Source organism: Athene noctua, chromosome 1, assembly GCF_965140245.1.
Source record: "Athene noctua chromosome 1, bAthNoc1.hap1.1, whole genome shotgun sequence".
NCBI classification, from domain to species: Eukaryota; Metazoa; Chordata; class Aves; order Strigiformes; family Strigidae; genus Athene; species Athene noctua.
This window is the reverse complement of record NC_134037.1, coordinates 52,646,319-52,657,079: the sequence shown is the minus strand read 5'-3', so window position 1 is coordinate 52,657,079 and position 10,761 is coordinate 52,646,319.

Sequence of the window (10,761 nt, the reverse complement as noted above, 5' to 3'; positions counted from 1 at the left end):
TTCACCCTTACTACGTCATCTTGCTCTTTCACTTCCTTTCTTGTGGGTTCCAGGGACAAGGCTTTTTAAAAAGCAATGTTCCATTTTCTACAGTCAGAAGGGCCTCTCTGATGGAAATCTTCCAGTTTTCTATTCTTGACTGCTCAAAGCTGAGCCAAGTAGGAGGGTTAGGAAGAATTCTCCTACAATTCATCTACCAGGCTTCCAAAATTTCCATTTATTCAAGTATTGTATTTAACATTGTTTATGGAGCCTGGAATACAGAGGTGGGTCACGTGACTGAGAAGAACTTACTTGGAAAATATCAGCAGCTAACAGTCTGAATAGACTTTGAAAGAGGGGAAAAACCCAACTGTACCGAAACAAAGAAGCAAAAGGTAGCTCTCAAGCCTTGAGAGAAAAATGAAAGTACTAGGCTAATTATAAGTAAAACCACAGAAAGGTAGAAATAAATAAAAAAAAAATAGGCAAGTGAAAGAGGGGGACAGAAGGAAAGTAGATGGAGAAGGCAGGGACTTTTCTAATCTTTCATCTTTTCAGTCACTCTGGAATATTCTTGCATCCAGGGTAACTTACCCGTATTGCTCACAAAACTCTTTGTAGAGAGTAACTGTATTGATATCCTCAGTCCTCAGCTTGAGCCGGCCCCATTCTGCCTTTAATATTTCTAGTTGTTTCCATAGTATCAGGAAAGATCTCATCAAGTTCAGTGATATGACTGGATCATGATGCCTCAGCAGAAGTTTGCATGTCTTTTTGCTGTTCTGCAACCAGTTAGCACTTGAGTCAACTGTTTCTGCCAAACTCTGCTGGAAGTCACAGGGAAATGTTTTGCTTCAAAAATATATGACAAGATTTTCACATGATTTTCTTTGCTTAATAGCATCTCATGAAATATACAGTGGGAAGCAACGTGAGACAGGCTATTGTGCAATCAGAACTTTCAATGGGTTCTTACACCCATGTACTTCAGAGCACAGTACAGGAAGAAAACTAGCTAGTTTTTGACTGCAATGAGTACTCACATACAGCAGAGATGGGGATAAAATTGCACAGAAGTTAAATTATTCTATTGCTGCTTTCCTCAAGTGAATTGCTTAAACAGCATCAATCCCTACTTGGTCTGTACTAAAAGTAGTTACAGAAATCAAACTCATAGGTCAGAACTTGCAGAAAGCAGACCTTAAAATAACTAAATTTGTCATTTTACCTTACAAATTGATCAGTGTATCTGTTTTCCATCACAAACAGTTTGACTCTTTCCCCATTCCTTGAAACAAATCTTTGTGTAGTTTCTGGCAGACTTTAGGTGCCCTCAGCAACCACTTCTCCGGTACATGTCCACAATGCAAGTACTGGGGGAAGTACAGCCAGGAAGTACCTTGTCTCTCCTTGACCAGATTTGTTTTTAGACAGTGGCCAGGATGTTCCTTTCCTCTTTGCACTGTGTAGCCCTTGATAAAGAAAGATCTGGATCTTCAGTGGGGTGTGGGGAGAAGTCAGGACATTTTCTCCAGAAGTCTGGCAATACCAACGGGTCCTCCAGGGGCATTTATCACTAGGACTTCTCTTGAGAGCACTCAGGATTTATAGGAGAAAACACTTCTTACCAGATGGCCAGGAGTAGATGAGGTTATTACTGCATACCTCAGGTCTAGGTCACTTACGTTCACAGAGATTTGGTTGCAAAACTAACGGGAGTCCTACGTAGAAGCTGCACAGTCCCAAACAAACTGTGTTGTCAGAGGTACCTGCTTGCTTTTAGCTAAGGAGGCTTGAGAGTCAGCATGATCTTCCATAGCACAGCTGTAGCCATTCTGCAGTATATCCTCCATTAGAAATTGCATTGCCACCAGCTCCCCATGAGCAACTCTTCAGTCTGCATCACTCAGGCTGCACAGGCACAGCTGGAGAGGAAGGGAAAGTCTCTGAAGGTCTGCTGAACAGAGCTTAACCAGTAATAGCAAATCTCAGGTAACTGTCAGAACAGGGGGGTTTGTGCTAGAAACACAAATGGATTTCAAGCTTTTAGCACCATGGTCCTAAAACATATATGCCTGTGCATAAAAATTATTTGATTCTCTAGTTCTAGCACACTAGGAAAATGGTAAGTATAGGTTCATTATCAATAAAAATACTCTACTCTGCTTGAAGAAAGATCAAATGTGAAGTAAATGGTAATATAGGCTTTTGGACAGAAAAGGGGGAGACATTTTTTGTTCACTTTTGTTCTTTAAAAAACAAAGACAGGAAATGAGATAGTATTAGTTTGTTTTCCTCCTGCGTCATAGGTTCATCTCATCTTTATGTCTTTGGACGTAAGCATAAGGCTGCTGTGTCACTGTACCTGCATGTTGTAATTTATATTAACTGTGTTGTTGATAATGACTGGAAACAATCCTCCATCCATTAGGAATGTCCTCCAAGGGAAATGCATGAGTGTCTAAAAGAACAGAGATAACTGTTCATAAATATGAACAACATTGAATTAGTTATGAGAGTCCCATCTAATCTGCTCAGGAAAAGGCAACTCAGAGGCCAAGCTGCTATGTGATATGTGATACACTCTGCTCTGACTTTGAAAGTACGCCATGTATTAGAAAAGAGAAGCATCTATTACAACTCCTTGGGAAAGAAGCAATAAGATTCATTCCAGAATACATTTCTTACCAAGATCCTGTGCTACTTCTGCCTTCGCAGAATAGCTCCCATGTCCTTACCTACCTACAGTCAATCATTTATTGATGGTCCTGTCTCAGAGGCAGCGGGACATGTTATTCATCAAAGATGTCCAGATTTTGCATGCCAGTACAAATTCCATTTTTCAGTTATGCTAAGGGGGTCCTATGTGTTATTGTCACCTAAATTGAGGTAGGGGTGGCAGAAAATTGTATGCCTCCAACTCACTGTTTGTGAAAGGCACTATTAAAGGTGAAACAATAGTATCTGATATTGGGTAATTAGCAGGATGGCATTAAAATGAGGAAACATGAGCTTAGAATGATTATTTAAAATTGCCTATTACTTTGGAGCATGCTAATATCACCAGCAAGACTTATCTTTACTTTCCCTAACGTCACACCAGCTTTTTTTGCCAGTGTCATTCAAGGTGCCTCGAGCACACAGGTATGTAATTTGGCATTATGTAACTCTATGTGATGCTATAGCTAAGAAAGAAAGAGCTAGACCTAAATATCTTGCACACAACCATGACAGACACGTTGGACAATCAAAACTGCTGCTAGGTGATGAGACAGCTCAGAAGGGTAATTACACAAAATTAAAATTTAGCAGAATCACCAACATCTGTCATGCAGAATAATTCCATTTTGGTGACATCAGTGTGATTACATTTCATCTCAGATTTTTATTATTCCCTTCTGTAGAGAGTGTTTTCTAGAACTCCTACTGGTGAATCAAGTTAATAAGCTGTGAGCATGGGATTTTTTTTTTAATTAGCTATTAGCAGTTAGGTTCTTTGCACAATGGTAGGGAAGGAGTAAGCACAGCAGCAAGAAGCACAGAGAAGGTTGTTCTCCAAGGAGCTCAGTGCAAACAGAAGAAGAGTGCCTCTGAGGGCATGCTTCACTCACCCTGCAGCTTTGAGGATCTAGAAGCTGTGGGAGCCTTAGCTGTGAAGCAAATGCACTCTGAATCACAGAGTTACTCAATGGAGGCAACGCATGGTATATCCTGTCTGTAACACTCTGGTAGGCTGAAACATTCCCCAAGGACAAAAATGTCTCTCTGTAAAGGAAACAAAATGTTTGTATTTAAAAAAAGAGGTAAGATGACTTCAAAATTCTCCGAATGGTCTATAAAAAATTACCTGCACCTCATTATAACCCAACATGGTAGTGACTGACGGGGAAAGCGGCAGGTATGAAGATTTAAAACAAAGAGACACAAATGTTAGTGATGTAGATGCATGTGTGAAAGTGCCTCTGACTGGGGCTGCTTACAGCAAAACATATGTCCATGCTAACAGAGAGGGATGCTCAGGTAGCTAATAGGCCGCAAAATAATTCAGGAGCTCTACTGCCTCCTATTCCTGATACTAGGATAATTTCCTATACAGTGTGGGAGGGCCACTAAAGCTTTTCAAAGATTTCAAAAGTGCTTTTGAAGCTTTGAAACCTAAATTATAGGTTACTTAGAGTCCAGAGCTAGGTTTAGCAACAACACTCCCCACTGATTTTCATGAGACCTGGTCTCACCTAGCAAGGGCACCTGGTCTCACACAGCAAATGCTGGTCCATGCAGACACACCAGAGCCCAGCTGAGCAGCAGCAGCTGCTAAACCAGCACAGACCTCTTCCAGCGCAGTTGTATAGCGCTTCTGGGACCCAGCTGGCTCCTCCTGCTTGGATTGCATTGTGCTGTGCAATCACACACATAAAGCTACTTTTCACTACACTCTGTGCATAATGTAAATATATTACCCAATCTAGCTTAGATATGACTTTGTCATTTCATTACAGTCTCTTTGTCACCCTCAATTCTCCTGTACTCCATTCTCATGCTTTTAAAACAAAGAGACCCTGCTGAACCAGTTCTTGCAATATAAGAAACAACCTATACTCCAACTCCTTCTGTAGCTGCAAATCCTCCTTTGAATGGCAGCTCTAAAGATCTCATTCTTTTGGTTTTGTCAAACATACAGAAGCACCTTTAAAAATGACATGGAGTTGTAGCAGTTGCAGAACTAACAAAGGAATTACAGAGAAAAATAACAGCTTCTGGGATCAAACCTGGCAGGAAAGTTATAAGAGATTAAAAGTGATTTACTGTCACACTGTAAACCCTGGTGTGGAGAAAATGGAAACTAATTGCACTGGCAATAAGGAACAAGAAAGATGAAGCATCTGATACACCGCATTACTTCCTCTTAACACATAACGCCTTATCTGAGGAAAATGTTTCTGCACCAATTGCCCCTACAGTATTTTAATCAAGAAAAAATGGAAATAAAAGCACAAGGTAGTATTATCTTCTTGTGACTGTCCAGAAGAATCTTTAGTCTACAAATACATACAGTCATAGCTCTGCTGGATAGCACAAGAGTGGTCATACCAGGTCAGAGCAAAGGTTCATCCAGCTCAGAGTTCTGTCTCCCACAGTGATCAGAAGTAGATTCATGAGAAGATTACAAAAATCTCCAGAACAAGCATATGCTGATACTTCCCACCAATATTCTCACGGCCTCCAAGAATTAGTAGCTCAGGCATTTCCTCAGCCACAGGTGATTGTTAAATGTTTAATAACCCTTGGCAGATTTGTCTTTCACGGGTCTGTGCAGTCTCCCTTTGAGTCCTATGAACTTTTACCACCCAATGCGTCCTGCAGCAAGAAATCCCACAGCATAATTACAAGCCATAAGCAAGAACCACCTTTTCTTTTGTTCACAGATGGCTACTTACTGTTCACCCAGGATCCACCTTATGCTGGAAGAGACTGTGAGCAGACACTCCTTGTTTATCCCCTGCATTTGACTGACAGTTTTACAGACCTGTCACCCAACTGCTTGTTTCACCCAGCAACCTTTCATCATCCATGTGGCTCCTTTGGGAAACTTTCAGAATTCTTTGTCCTTCCTCAGATGGGGACCAGAACTGCATAGGCTCATCAACACAGATTTATCCAGTGCTGTAGCGGTGTTCTTATTTTTGCTTTCCTAAAGGGAATCAATTTCTTTTTTTTTTTTTTTTTATCACTACTGAGCTGAAATTTTGACAGCCTTATCTTTCATAACTCTGAGATTTCATTACTGCATGGTAATAGTCAAGTCAGAGGCTGTCATTTTATACACTGGGGTTGTATTTTTCCCCAGGTGCATCATTTTACTGACACACTGAACTCCATCTGCTGTTTTATTTTGTAATGTCCTTCTCCAGCCAGCCCTTGACCTTGGTATCCTGGGTGTCACAGTATCACGTACACAGAGTACCACCTCAGCTTCAGTCCCTTTTCAATGTCATCTATGAGCACCTGAACAGCATAGGAGAAAGCTCAAACTCCTGTGGGAAGCCACTGGTAACTTCCCTTATCCACTGCAAAAGCTGCCCATTTACAGCCTTCCCCTTCCTAAATCTCAACACTTTATTTACAAACGTGACCATCTCCTCATATATCCAGTGGCTGCTTAGAGTCCTTAAGAGCCTCTGTTGCAACTATTAAAGCTTTCAGTGAATCCAGGCGGACTGTATCAACCCTTTATCCATGTTTGTTAACATCTTCAGAGAACCCCAATATGTTTGTAAGGCATGACTACACTTTCTAAAAGCAGTGTTGAGTTCCATGCATCCACTTCACTACAGTTTCTGCTAATTTGAACACCAATGACATCAGGTTGATCACCCTGTGATTACCCAGATCACCCTTGCAATCGTTTTTAAAAACTGGTAACACATCAGCCACTTCCAGTCTTCAGGTATCAAGGCAGTGTTAAGCAAGAAGCTACACACCATAGCTAGTAATTTGGCTTCTTTTTTAAAAAAAAAAAAATCTTTGAGCTCTTTCAGAATTCTTGAATATTGTCTGGTCTTGGCAACTTGTTTATCTTCATTTCAGTCTGCTTGTCCCATAACTTTCCCTGGCAACACTTCTACTTGCAGCAGCTCCTCTGATGCATCTCCCATAAAGAAAGGTTTTGGTGTGGGAATCTCAGGCTCTTCCACAAGGCATGCAGAAACAATCACTTTTTAAAATGTGTGCTATTGACTTATCTTCACTGAACATTCCTGATCACCCACTGGCCCTTCAGACTCTTTGGCAGGTTTCCTGCTTCTGGTATATTTGAAACAAGATTTGATGCCTTCAGCAAAATTGCTCCTCAAAACTGGGCTGGGCTGTCTTGAATCCTTTCATATTTATCTCGTCACAGTTTATAGTCCTTTCTGTTTTCTTCATTTGAATGAAAGTTTAGTTGGATGCCTTCTTGCTTTAATAATCTGTTTAATCCTGCTGTTTAGCCATGCCAGCATCCTCTTACCCTTTCATAAGTCTTTCTTCACACGTGGTATGCATTTCTTGAGTGCCTTCAGTATGTCCCCAAAGAGTCTCTATGCCATCTGCAAGGATTTAACTCCCCTAACTAATCCTTCTAGGTTTTTTTCAGCAAGTACTCTCATTTTTGTGTAGTTTCCCATACTGAAGCTGAGCTCAGCTATGGTGATATTTATTTGGCTTTCACTGTTCCTTCAAGGGCATTTTATGCAAGCACATCATGGCTGCTCTTGGAGAACAGCTCTTTAATTGCAGCATTTTGAACTTGGTCCTACATGTTACTCAAAAGCAAGTCCAGGAGTTTCTCTTCTGGTGGACTCTATGGTCTGCCTGCCCCATGGAGGCTACACCTACAAGGCTAGTCTTGTGTCATGTTACCACGCGGCATCTACAGAGGGGAGAAGAGTTGAAACTTCTTTTACTTTTGCATGTCCTGTCCTTCTTTTAGTTCTGCCAAGGTTATTTTATTGAGTACATTCAACCACTCTGTGACTATTACAGACAGCCAACATATGGGAGGAGAGTGGAGGAAGACAGTTACTTTTTAGAAAGACCTCAAAAATACATCTTAGTTGGTTTTCTGTGATGGGGTAAATAACAACATTTTACAGGAGGGTAAACCTAGATCTCAATATAAGCAGGTAAGTCCTGTTCTTGCTTATTAAACATTATTTGGTATTGGAAAATATAAAATTGAATGTAGATCCTGCAGCAAAACAAAAAGATTAACTCATAAATCTACCTCTGTAGCAGCTACCAACCTCCCTGATTTAGTAAACTATGAATCACAACATAAAGGTGATATAATGCTTGGATAAAAGGACAGCTGTACTCAGACTGGGTGTGTTGAGATCCCTCAATGAAGCATGTAAGGACTCTGACCACTTTCAGTTAAAATAAACTTGACACTTTAAGTGGAAGGAAAATTTCTACACTTAAGGGGCACATTTCATGATCTGGGAACAGATACCATAGAGAAAATTTAATTTCATCTTTCCTACATTTTTTTCTTTCTGAACAAAAAACCCCCCACTTTATAAAAAAGGTGCCCATCCCATCCCTAACAGGCTGTAATTCCTACCGTAGTAGATGCCTGATTGCTGCATCAAACTGTAGAAAGATCACTTCTCTGCGAATGGCCAGCAGCTGAGATACTTTACTGGGATCCTGTGGATTCTGGAGGCTGTCGATCATTTTCTGTATGTCTTGAAGTTCAGTCCCTGGAGTCCCAGAGAACAGTAAATTTATCAGGTAAGGTGTCAGGAAACGTACATAAAAAGCTGTAAACGTATTTTCCCTCCAGAAGTTTTTTACTTCAGGACTTTCTTCATTTTTCATCCTTCCCCTGGGAGGCAGAAGAAGAATGTGTTTACATCCCCCTCAACACTACAAAACCAAGCTTTAAGAAAAGAGATTGTGGCAGGTGGAGAATTATGAGGATGTAGTAAGGTCAGGGAGGAAAAGGCATAGGAATTAAAAGTTACTAGCATCTCAAAAGAATGGTTCTTTTATTAGTCTTTCCCATTAAAGATTCAATTATTATAAAATGTCAACCAACAAGGACAGTGGTATATCTTACTGATTATCATATCGAGATTAGATTTGTCAGACAGGAGCAGAATCAGGTCCTGAGATGACATTTTACTTACTCCAAAGACACAGACTAGTTACTACCTGATAAGGAATGATAGGGAGAACTTTTCCAAGTGTTTTTAATAAAATGCTATTGGGGGTCAGTTCTGCAAGCTAATGAATACTTTTCTGCTGAGGCTCTAAAGCTTTTCTATTCCTTTTAAGACTAGCAAAAAAACTTCTCAAAGCAACGGGTCTCTATAAATCATTAGCCTTACAAGAGTACCTGCTCTTACTTGGGGTTTGTAGGAAAAGTGTGCCCAGGGCTTGACTGCCTCCCCAGACACAGCCACCACTGAAGTCATTTAACTTGGAAGCACCTGTTACAGAAACCCAATGTTCTCTCTGTCAGGCTGCAGGGGCTGCCGTCGTTTAAGGAAGTTAAATGGTCTGATTTGTGGGAGAGGGAAATTATTCCTCAGCAGCAGCAACAAAAAGGATCTCTTGGTCATGAGTAATGGAGTTAAATTGTCTGGACAAAATGTTTTATAGAGACAGCAGAGTACCGAGGACTCCATCATTGTGTTTTCTGTTTTAAAAGTGTGGTAGCTAGGCACACATTAGATATGTCTGAAATTAAAATACATTGCACATAATATTCCTTCTACATCTGGTTATGTGGTTTCTCACTGATCACTGAGCTCAGTCTTTTTGATTGTTTCAAAGCTCATTAAACATGCTAATTTACATGAGCTTTCTCAGCCATATACAAATGAAGTTACTAATACGCACTTGATGGTACAGTGAGCGCACACCACAGAACAGGCAGTGCTTTTTGTTAGAGAAAATATACCCACTTCAAAATCAAACATTCACAAGCACAGTATTAAAATAAAAGCTGTAACAAGTGTTTATGATTCACTGAGTCCTTTCTTCCCTTCCAAAATGAAATTTCAAGAAAATAAATTCAGAGCTGATAATAAAAATCTTACTTACATAAAAAGAAAAATACATAAGGGGTAAAATCTGGAGATGTTAAAAGACAAAGTTAGTCTTTTATATATCCTTCCCAATTTTTGAATAAATTTAATATTTTTATTCAATTGCCATAATCAAATTTCCATTTTTTAGAAGATGCTGGGACTGAAGAGGGGCTGTGCAGGTAAAGTTTTTACTCCCAAGTTGTGTCTGAGCAGTACGAAACATACAGATATATAAACATGGGCATTTCTAGGTGGCATGAAAACAGCCCAGCCATGCAGCACACACACCTACAGAGAAGGAGGTATACATAATGTGCCATATTTTGAAATTTCATCTCACCATTAATCCAGTGGCTGAAAAGCCAAATGCCAAGAGCACCTCAGCACTTGGGACAGGATTATCTCATGTGACTTTAGTTGCCTAATTATCAGTATCAAGTTTAACTGGGCTCCTGCAATCTTAAGCACTTCCAAAGAGAGTTTCATCCCACTTTGAACACATTTTAGCCTGGGACGAGCAACTCCTCTGAAAGTGTCTTCATAACAGTGCCCAGCAAAGGTGTCCAGTGACAGCAGAGGTACCTAACTGGTGGTTAGATACCTGTAATTACATACCTCACTGCTAACCACTACAAGAAAGGTAGGTAAATCCTGCTCCTGCAGTACAGTTTAACCTGAACAACAGGCCAAAGCTATTAGGGAAACTGGTACTATTCCCACACAAATACATGTTCATGCAGGACAACACACACATCAGCTGTTTCACCCTTTGGAAAGAGAATCAAGTGACAGATTTACCAGAGGAACCCAAGCCTGCCTTTTTAAATCTTCTGGTAAAGATAAAATCATCATAGGCTGATCAGATGGCTTAACAGACACTTCCTAGAGGCAAAGCAGCAATTTTGGGACCGTGTTGTCTGTTCCCCACTGGAGCAGACCTCCCAAGCCCAGTAGGTATGCTGCTTTTCTGTGAGATTGTAACAGATCTGTAAGGCTGGGGGCACACTCCTAAGACACGACAGTCATCCATCAGTAAAATGGAGCAGGAAAAAGAAAAAAGAAAGGGTTGAATTTCATCTTGACTTTATTCTTCAGTTGATATCAATTTCATCTTCATGCTCCCTTTGTCCCTTTCTCACCATCAGCATTTCACCCTCTTTTGCCCCTGGAACCATCTACCTTAAGCACACAGTACTTGTTA